At 45.5% G+C, this 18,713-nt stretch overlaps 1 protein-coding gene across 7 annotated transcripts in view; it reads left to right on the top strand.

Moving 5' to 3' along the window:
- Positions 1–13,971: 13,971 nt before the first annotated feature.
- LOC125458186 (urea transporter 2-like) overlaps positions 13,972–18,713 on the top strand; it is a 70,969-nt gene continuing 66,227 nt past the window's right edge. For all 7 annotated transcript variants that reach the window (XM_048543192.2, XM_059648816.1, XM_048543210.2 and 4 more), the window contains exon 1: positions 13,972–14,091. The gene's annotated coding sequence lies outside the window, so the exon portion shown is untranslated. The remainder of the gene's footprint in view (positions 14,092–18,713) is intronic.

The raw sequence follows: 18,713 nt of genomic DNA, 5'->3' as shown, positions 1-18,713 counted from the left end.
GACACAATGAGCTCGCTGCCTCCTTCTGCACAATAGTGATTCTATGATTGATATGTACTGATACCAATTTCTGTCCTACCACATAGCTTTGTATCGATGGAATAAGGAAGCATACGTACAAAAATCAAATAAAGCCCAGATTCAGATAAGGAAGCAAGCATGGAGCTGCCACGAGACAAAAATAATTTTCCTTCAGAGGCTTCATTAAATATGAATGGAGAAATTCAGGCAAATGGGGCAGCCGTTAAACTGACATGTACATTTCTCAGTCTTATGTAAGAAACATATTTAAGTAAGGATATGTCTTTTAAAGCAATGTTAAATCATCAGTTTCAGCTCTTTCTGGATAATTTATTGGAATCCTCTGTCAGAAACGTTATCTCCAGTTTTTGTTTTGGAAGTGGCAATCCCTCAATAGGAGCATTCCCGTAGCATAGTCGCTTGTTCAATGTGCAGGTCTGCTCCTTCATCATCCCTCAAATAACAGTCATCAGCAAACCCTCCTGACATTCTGCAAAGCTACAAAATGAAGCAGTGCTATGATGAGACAGGAAAAGATATTTGAAGTCAGAAGAGATATTTGATAAATGAGGTCTTGCCAAGATTACACACAAATCAATGGGCTCTTCATTAAATAATACACATCAGAAAATTTGGCACCTATACATTTGAGATTTGCTTGACTTATCCAAACAACCAATTGTTTTTTTTCCCTTGACTCATTCAGGAGATGAGGGCGTCACTAACTGGGCCAGCGTTTATTGCCCATCCCTAGGGCAGTTAAGAGTCAACCACATTGCTGTGGGTCTGGAGTCACATGTAGGCCAGACCAGTTAAGGATGGCAGTTTCCTTCCCTAAAGGTCATTAGTGAACCAGATGGGTTTTTCCCCCAATAATCGGCAATGGATCCAGATGTTTATTGAGTTCAATTTCCATCTGCCATGATGGGATTTGAACCCAGGTCCCCAGAACATTAACAGGGTCTCTGTCCAGTGATAATACCACTAGACCAATGCCTCCCCATATTTCATGATGGTCATATAATGAAGAAATTTAGGTTTTAAACAAAAAGGAGAAACATATTGCTTATATTCTGGGGCTACCATCAACAGGCAACGTTCAAACTGTAGAGTAACTTTATCAAAAGTAGAAGTTACACCCTCGAGAAGATGCAGATCAATGGTCTTGGCAAGTTGCTGAAGCACGTCAAAAACATTTTACTCATCCTACAGATAACAAGGTGTGGAGCGGGATGAACACAGCAGCCCAGGCAGCATCAAAGGAGCAGGAAGGTTGACATTTCGGGTCTGGACCCTTCTTCAGAAAGGTTCAGAAAGTTTCTGAAGAAGGGTCCAGACCCGAAACATCAGTTTTCCTGCTCCTCTGATGCTGCCTGCGCTGCTCTGTTCAACCAGCTCTGCACGTTGTTATCTCAGACTCCAGCATCAGCAGTTCATACTATCCCTTACTTATCCGGTAGGATCAGCATTTGAGACTCTCCCTCCAACCTTTTGCAGCATCAGCAGTGACTACCTCATGCTGTGGTTCTGGTGAGGCTGATGAACTGCTGGTTTTTCGATAAACCCACCGACTGTCAAAGGCGGACAACTGACCTCAGATGGAGGCCTGTTAACTGGCCAGCATATAACATGTAGCCTGAAGCATCTCAGGGTCATTCCATCATCCAGAGCAAGTTCAGCTTCTGCTTTCAGCCACACTGGTATGACTTCTTTGCCTCATAAAATGCAGTCCAACATTTCAAGTCACTAACCCCTCATCAGAACTCAATGCATTTCATGATGTTCATATAGTCTCCATAATTCTGGTCATTTCAAAATGTATGATTTTATCTGAATTTCCTTCCCTCTAACACATTGTTTTAAGTGAAAACTAATATTTGCAAGTAACATTAGGTAGAAACCCTCTGTAAAAAGTAATACTCTGACATCAAACATCTAATTTCTCCTATTTTTAATGTAATTTCAATGCTGACTACATTTGACTCCAGACATCCTCTACTGTTCAAACAGCAGGAATTTGTAGTGTTATTGTATGTGTCAGATATATTTTAGGATGTTTGTGTGGCAGTCAAATGAAGGGACTGGATGTGCTGTTTTGGAAGAGGGATAAATCCATTTTAAAAGTTATGGCTTAATATCTGCATTAAATTAGCTGAAAGAAGTATCATACAAATCTGTTAAAGGGTTTTCCAGCAATAGTAACAATAATCATCAGTTTTTCAGCTGATCTGATAAGTGGTAAGAATTATCTATACAGCAGAAGTTATTGTGATGACTTTTGAGGCTTTTTTTCTGGAAGTTCTGTAATCATTGCAGTCAGTAGCTGCGAAAAAAGATCATCATGGTAACTGATACAACTTCTAGCAACATAAGGGCTTTTCACATTGATCGTATTTAAGTCAGACTCCCAAGAACTCAGGTGAAGATTAGGTTAACAATGAAGACACTTGCTACTGAGAAATTCAGATCTTATCACCAATATTTTTAAATAATTATCTCCAGAGTTCTACAGCATCAACTCTGCTAAAACAGCACTGTACTTGTTTGACGGTCTTGCCCCCAAAGGAAAATCCTTAACCAATACTCCAGATTATGGGGTCTCTGGCCTGTGCAATTTAAGATCATTTTTCGACATAGACATGTAGCTTGAAGTTAGATGAGAGGCTGAAGCTGACCCTGGTGCAAAGTGCGAGAGACTGTGGAGGGGAAATTCATATGAAGTTCAGGTAAAACTCACAATTTACACAGTTCTGTTTTAACCTTGATATGACACTGAAATTGCTTGTTGTCAGATGTGTAAGCCTGGATTTCAGCTGACAGAATCATTGTGGAGTTGGGGAGTGGCTTTGAGGTATAGATTTCTCAAAATTCCTCAATTTTTTTTCCCCGTAAGTTTCCTGTGCAAAGCCAATCTGATTGATAAGATCGAGGAGACATATGAGGCAGGAATTATTCTAACACAAGGCTACATTGTCTGAGCTGGATGAGGGCAGGTAGGATTGGTTTGGTTGGGGAGACCAAGTGGGAACGACAATCAATGCATCCCATTACAGAATGGGTCAAATCATGTTTTTATTCCCACAGAATGTTAAGGTTTACTGGGTAACTTCAGACTACAACACTACAATTCCTCCAGGTTCACAGGCAGTGCTGTAAAGTCAGTGACCTCGTGGAATTAGCCTTTCTCAGCTCTTTTCACCTCTCTCTGTTAAAGTTCAGACAAACAGCCACCTAAGAGGTCTTGTGGCACTGTGATTATCATCCCTCCCTCAAGATCCAACCTTTTTGCAGCTCTGACTTCAATTCTAATCCCACCGCAGGACTTGATGTTTCTTACAGGTGCATCATTACATAGCCAAACAGATTGTTTATTAATCTATAAGTCCTTCTGTGAATAGAATTTGAGAGTTAGATTTTTACTTTTGAATTAGCTTCTATAGTCACATGTACTCAAATGAGTCCAGTTTTACAAGTTTTACAAGTTGCTGCTTGCAGCACCATCTCAGGTACAAAGGTATCTAAGCACAGATTTTTCAATTACAGTGTAACAATGTCTCCAACACACGGCACCATCTCAAGTACGAAGGTACTTTGGTACAATCCTTAGTTACAGAATAGAGAAATGAAGAAAAAAAGGTTACATTACAGCGATACACAGTATAAACATATGTCAGAAAGCAAAGCAGAAAGCAAAGAAGCAAAGTTAAAAAGTCAAACACCGCAGTCTTTCTCCAAGGGCTCTCTGCAGCAGACCAGCATAAGGAACCTCCAAGTGGACCGACTGCTGGCTGCTGTCACACTTGACCCCAAGCCACCGTTCCCATTCTCCCCACCAGCCTGCTTGTCGCTAGGGTCCCCGTTCTGAGCCGCTGGTCGCTGGTGTCCCTGCTCTGGGCTACGAGTCACTGGCATTCCTGCTCCAGGGCATCAATCACTGACCCTGATTCGGAGGCTGTGAGTCACAGGCTAGGACCAGGTTTCTGAGAAGACAGAAGAGGAGAAGAGAAACACAAATGGGAGGAATAAAGGGGGCAAAGAAACAAAAAGGAGTGGGCAAAGCGGACAAGCTCCAGTGGAAAGTTTACTTCGCCGCCATCTTGTGATGAGTGCTTGGTACGAGCAGGAGAGTTTTCCAATCAGCCAGAACTGTGTAGTGGCTGCAGCACAACAGCTCCCCATGATAAAAGGCTCCACATGTAGGTTCTTCCATGGGAAAATAACACTTATGATCCAGAGGACTATGCACATACTTAACTTCATGAAGTGATTTAAATGACCAACCCACTTCATTCAAGTGCATGTGTTTGAGGCTGATTGGATTTCTGTTCACATTTTGTACACTTTTCCTTCTGACTTAATGCTAACGCAACATTTTTGGAATTTAAGATTCAACCTGTAATATAAATGTATCTTTAATCAGCTTTCATAATAAGAATTAAGGAATAGGGGTAGAAGTAGCCCATTGGGCCTATCCAGCCTGCTTCACAATTCAATTAAATCTTCTGATCTGGGTCTTTTTTAGCCAATTATGGGACGTGGGCATCACTGGCTGGCCAGCATTTATTGTCCATCCCCAACTGCTCTTGATCTGAGTGTCTTGCTAGGCCATTTCAGAGGGTAGTTGAAAGTCACATGTAGGCCAGACAAGGTGAGGATGGCAGATTTCCTTTTCTGAAGGACATTAGCGAACTGGATGGGTTTTTCTAACTAAATGAAAACTGAAAGAGCTGCGGATGCTGTAAATCAGGAGCAAAAACAGAAGTCACTGGAAAAGCTCAGCAGGTCGGGCAACATCTGTGAATGAAAGATCAGAGTTTACATTTCGGGTGCAGTGACCCTTCATCCGTTCTCAACAGATGCTGCCAGACCTGCTGAGCTTTTCCAGCTATTTCTGTTTTTGTTCCGGTTTTCTCTGACAATTGGCAATGGTTTCACAGTCACCACTAGACTCTTGATTGTCTTGTTAATTCCACTTTCTTGACTGAAAACAAAAAATGCTGGAAATCACTGCGAGTCAGACAGCATCCATGAAGACAGAGCAAGCTAACGTTTCAAGCCGAGGTGATTCTTCATCAGAGCTTTCTTGCCTGACTCCTATAATCTTGGTTTCAACAATAATGAATATTCAAATATTTCCAATGACCAAGCCTCCAGTGCCCTGTCCTGCATAGAGCATTCCTGATTTCTGACAGAAAACAGCCTTCTTCGTTTTCAACTTAAAAACAAGAAGAACATTTATTTTGAAATTAGGAATCTTTGTGACTGCTAACTTGCCAACAGATATTTTAGATGCATTCCCAGGAAACAGACTAACATGCAAACCTCTAACATACATTTTGCTGAAAGCTTCCAGGCTCCCATTCAGCCTATGGACATTGGCACATCAGAGAAGCTTGTACCGTTCTCCTTGGTGGCAAGTAGTTGTTTAGAGGGCCCAGAAAATGATGAATATCACTGAATATAAGAAGTGCTGCCTCCACTTATATTTTCCAGTTTTTGCAAGGACATGTATCAGGACAAACCAGATTTCACACATGGCCTCAGAGATAATGGGAACTGCAGATGCTGGAGAATCCAAGATAATAAAATGTGAGGCTGGATGAACACAGCAGGCCGAGCAGCATCTCAGGAGCACAAAAGCTGACGTTTCGGGCCTAGACCCTTCATCAGAGAGGGGGATGGGGTGAGGGTTCTGGAATAAATAGGGAGAGAGGGGGAGGCGGACCGAAGATGGAGAGAAAAGAAGATAGGTGGAGAGAGTATAGGTGGGGAGGTAGGGAGGGGATAGGTCAGCCCAGGGAAGACGGACAGGTCAAGGAGGTGGGATGAGGTTAGTAGGTAGATGGGGGTGCGGCTTGGGGTGGGAGGAAGGGATGGGTGAGAGGAAGAACAGGTTAGGGAGGCAGCGACAGGTTGGACTGGTTTTGGGATGCAGTGGGTGGAGGGGAAGAGCTGGGCTGGTTGTGTGGTGCAGTGGGGGGAGGGGACGAACTGGGCTGGTTTAGGGATGCAGTTGGGGAAGGGGAGATTTTGAAACTGGTGAAGTCCACATTGTTACCATTAGGCTGCAGGGTTCCCAGGTGGAATATGAGTTGCTGTTCCTGCAACCTACGGGTGGCATCATTGTGGCACTGCAGGAGGCCCATGATGGACATGTCATCTAAAGAATGGGAGGGGGAGTGGAAATGGTTTGTGACTGGGAGATGCAGTTGTTTGTTGCGAACTGAGCGGAGGTGTTCTGCAAAGCGGTCTCCAAGCCTCCGCTTGGTTTCCCCAATGTAGAGGAAGCCACACCGGGTACAGTGGATGCAGTATACCACATTGGCAGATGTGCAGGTGAACCTCTGCTTAATGTGGAATGTCATCTTGGGGCCTGGGATAGGGGTGAGGGAGGAGGTGTGGGGGCAAGTGTAGCATTTCCTGCGGTTGCAGGGGAAGGTGCCGGGTGTGGTGGGGTTGGAGGGCAGTGTGGAGCGAACAAGGGAGTCACGGAGAGAGTGGTCTCTCCGGAAAGCATACAAGGGTGGGGATGGAAAAATGTCTTGGGTGGTGGGGTCGGATTGTAGATGGCGGAAGTGTCGGAGGATGATGCGTTGTATTCGGAGGTTGGTGCGGTGGTGTGTGAGAACGAGGGGGATCCTCTTTGGGCGGTTGTGGCGGGGGCGGGGTGTGAGGGATGTGTTGCGGGAAATGCGGGAGACGCGGTCAAGGGCATTCTCGATCACTGTGGGGGCAAAGTTGAGGTCCTTGAAGAACTTGGACTCGAGACATTAACCGCCTCAACCTCTCAACCCCTCTCACCCACTCCAACTTCTCCCCCGCAGAACGGGCAGCCCTCCGCTCCCTCCGCTCCAACCCCAACCTCACCATCAAACCTGCAGACAAGGGTGGCGCAGTGGTAGTATGGCGCACTGACCTCGACATCGCCGAGGCCAGACGCCAACTCTCCGACACCACCTCCTACCGCACCCTCGATCATGACCCCACACCCGAACACCAAACCATCATCTCCAACACCATTCATGACCTCATCACCTCAGGGAACCTCCCACCCACAGCCTCCAACCTCATTCTTCCCCAACCCCGCACAGCCCGTTTCTATCTCCTTCCCAAAATCCACAAACCTGCCTGCCCTGGTCGACCCATCGTCTCAGCCTGCTCCTGCCCCACCGAACTCATCTCCACCTATCTGGACTCCATTTTCTCCCCTTTGGTCCAGGAACTCCCCTCCTACGTCCGTGACACCACCCACGTCCTCCACCTCCTCCAGGACTTCCAATTCCCTGGCCCCCGACACCTCATCTTCACCATGGACATCCAGTCCCTATACACCTGTATTCCGCATGCAGATGGCCTCAAGGCCCTCCGCTTCTTCCTGTCCCACAGGCCCAACCAGTCCCCCTCCACCGACACCCTCATCCGCCTAGCCGAACTCGTCCTCACCCTCAACAACTTCTTTTTGACTCCTCCCACTTCCTACAGACTAAGGGTGTGGCCATGGGCACCCGCATGGGCCCCAGCTATGCCTGCCTCTTTGTAGGTTACGTGGAACAGTCCCTCTTCCGCACCTACACAGGCCCCAAACCCCACCTCTTCTTCCAGTACATTGATGACTGTATCAGCGCCGCCTCTTGCTCCCCAGAGGAGCTCAAACAGTTCATCCACTTCACCAACACCTTCCACCCCAACCTTCAGTTCACCTGGGCCATCTCCAGCACATCCCTCACCTTCCTGGACCTCTCAGTCTCCATTTCAGGCAACCAGCTTGTAACTGATGTCCATTTCAAGCCCACCGACTCCCACAGCTACCTAGAATACACCTCCTCCCACACACCCTCCTGCAAAAATTCCATCCCCTATACCCAATTCCTCCGCCTCCGCCGCATCTGCTCCCACAATAAGACATTCCACTCCCGCACATCCCAGATGTCCAAGTTCTTCAAGGACCGCGACTTTCCCCCCACAGTGATCGAGAATGCCCTTGACCGCGTCTCCCACATTTCCCGCAACACATCCCTCACACCGCGCCCCCGCCACAACCGCCCAAAGAGGATCCCCCTCGTTCTCACACACCACCGCACCGACCTCCGAATACAACGCATCATTCTCCGACACTTCCGCCATCTACAATCCGACCCCACCACCCAAGACATTTTTCCATCCCCACCCTTGTATGCTTTCCAGAGAGACCACTCTCTCCGTGACTCCCTTGTTCGCTCCACACTGCCCTCCAACCCCACCACACCCGGGACCTTCCCCTGCAACCGCAGGAAATGCTACACTTGCCCCCACACCTCCTCCCTCACCCCTATCCCAGGCCCCAAGATGACATTCCACATTAAGCAGAGGTTCACCTGCACATCTGCCAATGTGGTATACTGCATCCACTGTACCCGGTGTGGCTTCCTCTACATTGGGGAAACCAAGCGGAGGCTTGGAGGCCGCTTTGCAGAACACCTCCGCTCAGTTCGCAACAAACAACTGCATCTCCCAGTCACAAACCATTTCCACTCCCCCTCCCATTCTTTAGATGACATGTCCATCATGGGCCTCCTGCAGTGCCACAATGATGCCACCCGTAGGTTGCAGGAACAGCAACTCATATTCCGCCTGGGAACCCTGCAGCCATATGGTATCAATGTGGACTTCACCAGTTTCAAAATCTCCCCTTCCCCAACTGCATCCCTGAACCAGCCCAGTTCGTCCCCTCCCCCCACTGCACCACACAACCAGCCCAGCTCTTCCCCTCCACCCACTGCATCCCATAATCAGTCCAACCTGTGTCTTCCTCCCTAACCTGTTCTTCCTCTCACCCATCCCTTCCTCCCACCCCAAGCCGCACCCCCATCTACCTACTAACCTCATCCCACCTCCTTGACCTGTCCGTCTTCCCTGGGCTGACCTACCCCCTCCCTACCTCCCCACCTATACTCTCTCCACCTATCTTCTTTTCTCTCCATCTTCGGTCCGCCTCCCCCTCTCTCCCTACTTATTCCAGAACCCTCACCCCATCACCCTCTCTGATGAAGGGTCTAGGCCCGAAACGTCAGCTTTTGTGCTCCTGAGATGCTGCTCGGCCTGCTGTGTTCATCCAGCCTCACATTTTATTATCTTCACACATGGCCTTGTGATTTAACGGCTGTCTGCATTTGAATCAAATTTTGGAAAAAAAAAATTAAATGCATTTGTGAGATATTTACAAAACAATCCCTCCTGTATCACTGATGTTCCCTCAGTACATTTTGCTCGACCTTTCCCTCCCACTGGGTCCTATTCTGCAGATGGGATGGAAGAAGTTTGCTCAACAGCAAACCCATTGTCCATGGAGGGGAGGCCCTAGGAATATTTATGTCTGGATTGCCCAGATATGCTGAGGGATTCTTGCCCAAGGCAAGTTGAGTCCTTGTGCCCTGAACTTCCAAGGTTCGAAGGGAGTTAGGTAGGTTTGAGGTAGAGAGTATGGCCACCCCTGAGTGTGAATCTTCCTCTGGTGGTACCCTCTGGCACTGCCTTGTGTCTGTGTGAGGACAGGGCACCTGGGTTGAGGTTGAAGGCACCCTGTCCTCCCTGCCACTATGCCCCGAGTCTCATAAGACTGGCTGCCAACCTGATCTGCCCTTTGCATGAAGGTCCCTGAAGGAGATTACTGGGTCCTCTCCTGCTGGGGAATGAGCAAGTGCCTGGTCTCTGGCAGTCCCCTTAATGTCACTGGCCAGGGGCATTTTTCCTTAGCCAATCAGTCACCAACCTCCAATCCTACACTCTGTGCAGCTCCAGATCCACCGAGGTCTCTGTATCTGATCTGGTAGAGCATGTCGGAAGGAGTCTCCTTATACTTCCTCTCGATGCTCAACATTGTTATCCTCAGAGGTCTAGGGAAATACCTTCTGGGGGAGATGGCTGCTTCTCTAAAGACAGGGAGGTGAACTGCATCTGAAAGACACAAGAGATGGAAGTCATCACGGTCAGTGCACTGTCTGGATGTCACTGACCATCTGGTAATTGAGATTTACAATGGAATGAAGAGTGGTACTTACTCAGTTAGCACGACATGGATCTCTTTGCATCCCAGCACGAGTGATTCTAGTTTTCTCCTGAGGCTATGCACCTTCTCCTGGGCCCCCTCAATGTCACAATGATCCCACATCTAAACTGGGGGAGCAGCAACTTCATATTCCTCCCCAGGGAGCCTACAGCCCAATGACCTAAACATGGAATTCACCAGTTTTAAAATCTCCCCACCCCCGGCCTCTTCCCATGTCAAACCCTCCCTCTCATCCCAGCCTCCTTGACCTGACACAACCTGTCCATCTTTTTTACCACCTATACGCCCCCCCCACCTCACTGACCAATCCCCACCAGTCCCTACCTGCACTCACCTATCACCATCCCAACTACCTTCCCCAGCCCCACCCCTCCTCTTTCTATTTATTTCCCAGCTCCTTTCCCCTTCCCCATTTCCAAAGAAGGGCCCTGACCTGAAACGTTAACTTTCCTGCTCCTCTGATGCTGCCTGGCCTGCTGTGCTTCTCCAGCGCCACACTGTGATGTCTCTGACTCCAGCATCTGCAGTTGTTGCTACAATTCTTTCCTCTTGGAGGTATATGGATATCAGGCACACCCCAGCCACTCAACATCACTTTGCCCAATTATGGAATCTCTTCTCTAGTAACAGTATCAGGGAGACAAAGGAGTAAGATGTAAGTGGGTGGCAAGACTGTTGTGCGGGGGAAGAGTGTTCAGTTGTTCCAAAAGTGTGGGAAGGCAGCACCGTAGACACGCAGGGGTAGTGGTGTGGGACGATAGAGGGGTAACAAGTGAGAGTGAGGGAAATCCATATACACCACATCAATAGATGAGAGTAAACCGGTTGATGTGGTGTATATGGATTTCGGCAAGGCGTTCGATAAGGTTCCCCACAATAGGCTATTGTACAAAATGCGGAGGAATGGAATTGTGGGAGATATAGCAGTTTGGATCGGAAATTGGCTTGCTGAAAGAAGACAGAGGGTGGTGGTTGATGGGAAATGTTCATCCTGGAGACCAGTTACTAGTGGTGTACTGCAAGGGTCAGTGTTGGGTCCACTGCTGTTTGTCATTTTTATAAATGACCTGGATGAGGGCGTAGAAGGATGGGTTAGTAAATTTGCAGACGACACTAAGGTCGGTGGAGTTGTGGATAGTGACGAAGGATGCTGTAGGTTGCAGAGAGACATAGATAAGCTGCAGAGCTGGGCTGAGAGGTGGCAAATGGAGTTTAATGCAGACAAGTGTGAGGTGATGCACTTTGGTAGGAATAACCGGAAGGCAAAGTACAGGGCTAATGGTAAGATTCTTAGTCGTGTAGATGAGCAGACAGATCCAGTGTCCATGTACACAGATCCTTGAAAGTTGCCACCCAGGTTGACAGGGCTGTTAAGAAGGCATACAGTGTTTTAGCTTTTATTAATAGAGGGATCGAGTTCCGGAACCAAGAGGTTATGGTGACGCTGTACAAAACTCTGGTGCAGCCGCACTTGGAGTATTGCATACAGTTCTGGTCACTGCATTATAAGAAGGATGTGGAAGCTTTGGAAAGAGTGCAGAGGAGATTTACTAGGATGTTGCCTGGTATGGAGGGAAGGTCTTACGAGGAAAGGCTGAGGGACTTGAAGCTGTTTTCGTTCAAGAGAAGAAGGTTGAGAGGTGACTTAATTGAAACATATAAAATATTCAGAGGGTTAGATAGGGTGGATAGGGAGAGCCTTTCTCCTAGGATGGTGACGGCAAGCATGAGGGGGCATAGCTTTAAATTGAGGGGTGAAAGATATAGGACAGATGTCAGAGGTAGTTTCTTAACTCAGAGAGTAGTAAGGGAATGGAACGCTTTGCCTGCAACGGTAGTAGATTCGCCAACTTTAGGTACATTTAAGTCGTCATTGGATAAGCATATGGACGTACATGGAATAGTGTAGGTTAGATGGGCTTCAGATCGGTATGACAGGTTGGCACAACATCGAGGGCTGAAGGGCCTGTACTGTGCTGTAATGTTCTAATGTTCTAAATAAAAAGGTATTACATGCAACAAAGAGTGTGCCAGACCGTGAGCCTTGGTGGGTGGTGGGCACTGTGGCAGAGATAGACCAAGTGTCAAGTAGCAGAGATCAAAGTCCTGGAGTGGTACAGAAGATCATTGATCTTATTTCTGCACTGCAGCCTGGGGATGGCACTGAGCCAGGTTGCAATCTTCATACAGGCTTGCCTTGTCTTGGGTGTTTTGGCTTGTGCTGTCGGTCCTCCAGGAAAGGGACTCCTCTCCCCTGACCACTCCAATGACTAAGACCTGTTGGAACTTGGTACCAATCTCTCCTTCTCAGCCATCTCTCCTCACAGTCTCCAAAACTGAACAAAGGAGCTTCCAGATGCCATCATTCCTCCAATGCACAGCAGGCTTTCAAAGATGGTGCAGATGCAAGAGAATATGATCATTGAGTGAATATCCACCAAGTGGTGAACTCTTCCAGGAATGACACATAATGTGATTGGATGGAAATCAGACCCAACGGATGCCATGGAGTACAAGCGGCAATTAAGGAGACAAGTTCAATTAGGTTACAGTGAGATTCTCACCAAAACACTTGGCATAACTTGGACTTAGCCAAAAGAAAGTGTAAGTTTCAGCCCCTCTCGTAAACACCACCAGCAGATCACTTCAAAAGATGCAACTAGGAACAGCCCTTCACTGGCAGCTGATCTAACTCTTTAGCCCTTCCCTTCCCAGAAAGGGAAGCTGGTACCCTGCTCTGGAGTTCTGGAGATCTGGAGGTACTGGTGGAGGAGATGATGGACAGAAGGCCAGTCTTCTCAATCCAGTAGAGCAGGCCATGGCCCCAGACACAGACAGCTGCCCTGGTCAGTGCTGTTTCACACATCAGGAGGAATGCACAGCTTCAAGTAGGTCTTCTTCACTGATCTCCCAAGCTTCTGCATTCAATAATGAGCTATAAGTTGGCATGGGTAAGCTGGGGAATAAATGGATAGGAGGAGTAATGAATAGTAGAGGATAGAATGATACTTCGTTTCTTTTTCAATTAAACTGCAGTACAGTGCCAGTGCACCAAGGCAGGCCTTATACACAAATCCACCTCTGCAACATGCCTGACCCACATCCCAAGGATCCTACGACTGCATTACAAGAATCCAATCTTCTAATGCACTTGATCAGGCCAACATGGGAACAAATACTAATACATATGATTTGATAAAGGTTTAAAATCACCACCAATCTAGACAGAGTAGGTTAGGACAAACTGTTCCAGTTGAAAGCAGAATTGACAATCAGAGCTATATTGAATTAAAGTGACTAGCAAAGAAGCAATAGCAACATGAAGAAAAGCACTTCTAAACAGTGAGTGGTTAGTATTGAGAATGCACAGCCTTAGGTGTGGTGAAGGCATACACAATCATGACATTTAAAATAGAATTGAATCATTGTCTGAGGCAGGCTAAGTTACAGAACTACAGAGAAAAGGCAGGGGAGAGACACTCAGCAAATTGACATTGCAAAGGCCAAATAGCCTTCTTCTGTGTTTTAACCATTCAATGATGTTATGTCTTACAACACAAGTAGTGGATGTTTTATACAGCAGGGTTCAGAGTTTTTAGCATTAAACAGAGTCTGTTCCACCCCCACCACTTGCCATTAACGTGCTGACAGGGAGGGAGTGAGCCAGGATAGGTACAATGCCTTTCAGTTAACGTGTACTTTGATCAATATTCAGCGATATCAATGAATTTCCTATGCTCGTACTAGCCACAGAAAAATATTGCCTTGCAATTATTGGTCAAAGCCGGAGGCTTGTTCAGCAAAGCAACAAATCAACAGTAGACTTTAGTTCTGTTACGTGGGAGGAATTTCACTTAGCCAAACGGTAAAACTATAAATAGGGATGAATAGTTAGCAAAGTATCGTAGCTACATAACTTAAGTGAGAATTACCTTGACAAGAACCCAAGAGCAGCAATTCAGATTAAATGATTACATTGATTGTTGAGTGAGTCCAGATAAAGAAGATTGAAACACAATATTAAGGTGTAGTATGGAAATATATTTTAGAACAAACTGATAGTATGCTGTATTGTTACTGTTATAATTTAGTAGCTCAATCATTGTTTCTGAAATATTCAAGCAATTGAACAAGTATCATTAAAGAAAAATGTTTATGTTTCCTTCTTTCAGGTCTAACTCATAATGTTTTAAATGATTTAATGTTTTACATTTAACCGAACAATTTTAATGTGCGAGCCAAATACCATTTCACATGCATGTTGACTCTAATTTGAAAATCCTCTATTGTTAGTGATGTGCTAATAATCACAATGAAGCTGTATGTGTTCACTATTGCAAAAATTTGCATTACTTGAGTTCCTAATTAAATAACTTATTTTACAGATTAAGGCATCTTATTTGCTGCAAATACACATTAGGAGTTATGGACCATTTGCGAATTATCAATATAGAATGACAAATATGTTGATTCAGAAATTGGATCATTTTATTTGACTTTATTTATTTGTCATGTATGCCTTGTTATAAAAATATAGTCATTAGTGTTGTACAGCCACTTGATGAAAGTTGCAATCGTAGGAAAAGCTGCAGATCTGAAGACAGAAGTCAAAGAAAAAAATAGTTTCAATCTTCCCAAGGTTTAATAATTAAAATGAGGCCCATTCATAAGTGGGTACTGGACTGCAGTTCTAAACATTAAGATATCACAGAGGCATTGAAGGGGTTCAGTAAGGTGGTAGTTGAAAAGACCTGGGTGCGATCGGTATATGTGTGGAGCCCAGTGAGATGTTAACCAGGGTACCATTTAGATGGAGGATAGGCAGCAATAATTGATCTTTTAAAGGCGGTGTTCCAGAGACAATGAAATTGCTTTGGAAGGACATCATGACTGGAGATTCTCTAGCCATAACTAAATACAAGGATGTGTAATTGGGAAAGTGCATTACCTCTCAAATTGGTACCACGCAAAAGAACAATCACAATATCTTCATAACAAGCTCAAAGAGAATGCTTCAGATTTCCCTGGCATATGAGGAAATCATGGAGAATGATTCACTGCAGGCAGAGAACCTCCAAACTCAGTTATAGAGTTACAGAGATATGCAGCACCGAAACAGACCCTTCAGTCCAACTCGTCCATGTCAACCAGATATCCGAAATTAGTCTAGTCCTATTTTCCAACATTTGGCCCATATCCCTCTCAACCCTTCCTATTCATGTATTCATCAAGATGCTTCTTAAATGTTATAATTTACCATCCTCCAACACTTTCTCTGGCAGTTGATTCCAAACACATGCTAACCACTGCATGAAGACATTGCCCCTTGAGTCTGTTTTAAATCTTTCCCCTCTCACCTTAAACCTGAGGCCTCTAGTTTTGGACTCCTCTACCCTGCAGAAAAGATCTTGACTATTCACACTATCCATGACCCTTATGATTTTATAAACGTCTATAAGGTCACCCTTCAGCTCCAACGCTCCATGGAAAGTAGCCCCAGCCTACTTAGCCTCTCCCCACAGTTCAAACCCATGCAGAGAAAGCTTGTTGAGCAGCAAAACACAAGGACCATAGTGATTATAACGCGATCAGCCAGATGAACATCATTGAATATGAGTTCCCTGAGTGGGGCTGTAAATCTGGTCCAATCAGAGAACCCTGGCTGACAGATAAAAAGGGGAGCATCAGCAGTTCTGTTCACTCTGTGAGCTGCCTCTGAGGAAGACAGGCCAGTGTCAAGTACTATGCATATGTAAATAAAGGGTGAATTGGTGACAGGATTCTGGCCCCTGTGGAGTTATTTCAGTGGCTATGAAAGAAAAAAAATATATAGTCCTGAAGAAATTTACTTAAAACAGTCATCTTTGAGTCAGGCTAAGCATTTCATGCATTGTTATTTAGAAAGCTTTACTTGTTTGATTCTGCCATCAAAGTTTGGGTCCAGTATGTGGAAAGAATGTATCTTTTTTCTGGACAAATGACATCGGGCAAATGAAAAGCAACTAGTAATTCTCCTGACAGCTTATGAATTAGCAACTTTTTCCATTATAAGGAGCCTAATGCTTCTTGAGGCAACAGATGCTAAACCTTACTAAACCTTGATGGATTTAGTCAAGGAATATTATGATCCCAAGTCTCCTCTAATTCTGAGATGCCATTGGTTTTACTCAGCAGTTTGAGACTAGGAAATACATGCCAGGATTTTTGTTGAAGTTAGGACAACTGGCAAAGACCTGTGATTGTGGTTTAATGCTTAATGAGATGCAAGGAGACTGTTTGTCTGGTATGAGGGATTAATGTAGGGTATAAGGTGGCTAGCATGGACCTGAGTTTGATTCCACCTTCAGACAACTGTGGAGTTTGCACATGCTCTCCATACCCACAAGGATTTATTCTGACTGCTCAGGCTTCTTCCCATAGTCCAAAGATTTGCAAGTGAGGTGGATTAGTTATGTTTAATCACCTATAGTCTTCAGGGATCTGTAGGTTAGGTGGATTAGCCATGGGGGAATGTAGGGATGGGTCTGGGTGGGATGCTCTTTGGAGGGTCAGTATGGATTTCATGGGGCAAATGGCCTGCTTCCATACTGTTGGGATTTTGTGGTGATTCTAACAATGTAATTAGGCAAATGTGCCTACAAGCAGAAACCCAACTGGACTTCAAACAGGTATTTCAATTGGCTTTATCATTGGAAAATGCACCAAGTGGAGTATATGAGTTACAGGGTATTCTGATGAAGTGGACACCCTTGCCAGTCTGACTGAGCTTGAGGAACACCACTTAAGTGAAGGCAATTGCATGACCACTCTCAGGACATATCTTGACCAGAAGAACACCAGGTCAGCCCACAGCAAAACCCAAAACAAAGCCAAGTTTCTGCCAAAGGTTTAACATTTTCTCCAAGGTCTAGGATGGCAAGCCATTGTAGTAGCTGCTGGTATGGGACCTTGAGACAGCAAAAGAATCCCTCTGGGTCTGAATTGAGTCAGAACACATTGGCTGGTATCCAGGTGAGTATACACCCTGGAAAGTCTACCTACAGCTGGTTTGGAACAGTTAAAATGCTTAGCTACATCCAAATCAGAGACAATCAAAATAAATGTTCACCTGGTTCTAGTGGAAGTTGATATTGGTGCAATTGTATCAGTGGTTGCAGAACCAGTCTAACAAAATTCGGTCTGGGCTATAGCCCTTAAGTTTGCGTAAGACCTTGGCTAGACTGAGAAGCTGGATTGGGGAACCTTTACAGATTAAGGGTCCAACTTCAGTTCTGATCTCATATGATAAGCAGCTGGATGAGTTAACACTGATTGTAGGAAAAGGCTCAGGCCCAAGCCTGATGGGGTGAAACTGGTTGAAAGATTCAACTTGATAGTCATTTTCTGATTGAAAAATTGAGACAGAGTGAAGTCTTGATTAAATATATGGAAGTTTTTTTCGGCAAGTGTAGGGAGTATTAAAGGCCACCTTGCATGCTGACCGGGAAGCAATTCCATGATTCTGCGAGGCTTGCCCAGTTGCCTTACAAGAAAAAGTAGAGACAGAAAGCAGGAGATTGGAAAACGAAGGAACATCCAACCAGTCCAGTTTGTGGAATGGGCAGCATCAACTATAAAGCCGAACTGGTCAGTTCACCTTTGTGGGGATATTAAACAAGCAGTAAACTGCACTAGATAAATACCCAATCCCTCGTATAGAGGACCGATACACAAAGCTGGCAGGAGGCCTGTCTTTCACAAAGTTAACATGAGCTATATGTATCTGCAACTGTGATTAGAGAATAATTCCTGGAAGGATGCCACAATTGGGAACACATAAGGGTTTGGACAAGTATACAAGACTGCCATTTGGGATATCATCAGCCTGTGCCATTTTTCAGTGGACAATGGAGGGCACTTTACAAGATCTATCCTAGGTCACCACTCTTCCGGATGTGGGAAGACCAATAAAGACCACTTAGAGAACTTGGACATAGTCCTTTGAAATTTCTCCCAGGTGGGTGTATGCCTTAGAAAGGAAAAATGTATTCCAAGTGGCCTACTTGGACTACAGAGTCAACAAGACCAGGTTACACCTGCTGAATGCTAAATTGTGGGCAATCAAAGGTGTCCCAGCTTCCACATCTGTACTGCAGCTTAGGTCTTACCTTGGATTAGTGAATTATTATGGAAAATTCATAAATAACCTGGCCTCTATCGTGACACCCTTGCATCTGCTATTGAAGAAAGGTCAACTTCAGAAATGGTCTTGTAGCCTTTAGGGAAGTGAAGAAGCAGTTTTCTTCATCTAGGGTATTGGCACACTATGATCCAGAGTGAGATCTGTTACTGACATGCAATGTCTCCCCATAAGATATTGGGGTAGTGTTGGTTCACCAGACGGCCCAATGGAGAGGAATGCCCAATAGATTAGACCCCCTACAGTGTGGAAACAGGCCCTTCAGCCCAACAAGTCCACACTGCCCTTGAAGCATCCCACCCAGACCCATCCCCCTATAACTGACACACCCCTGAACACTACGGGCAATGTAGCATAGCCAATCCACTGTGCTGCCCTAATAGTGTATGCATTCTGGACTTTGACTGAAGCAGAGCACAAATAGGCCCAGAGACAGAAGGTATGGCAGTCATCTTTGATGTGAAATGT

Source organism: Stegostoma tigrinum, chromosome 1 (assembly GCF_030684315.1).
Source record: "Stegostoma tigrinum isolate sSteTig4 chromosome 1, sSteTig4.hap1, whole genome shotgun sequence".
NCBI classification, from domain to species: domain Eukaryota; kingdom Metazoa; phylum Chordata; class Chondrichthyes; order Orectolobiformes; family Stegostomatidae; genus Stegostoma; species Stegostoma tigrinum.
The sequence above is the reverse complement of the archived record's forward strand: the minus strand, read 5'-3'. Positions and strand labels throughout refer to the sequence as shown.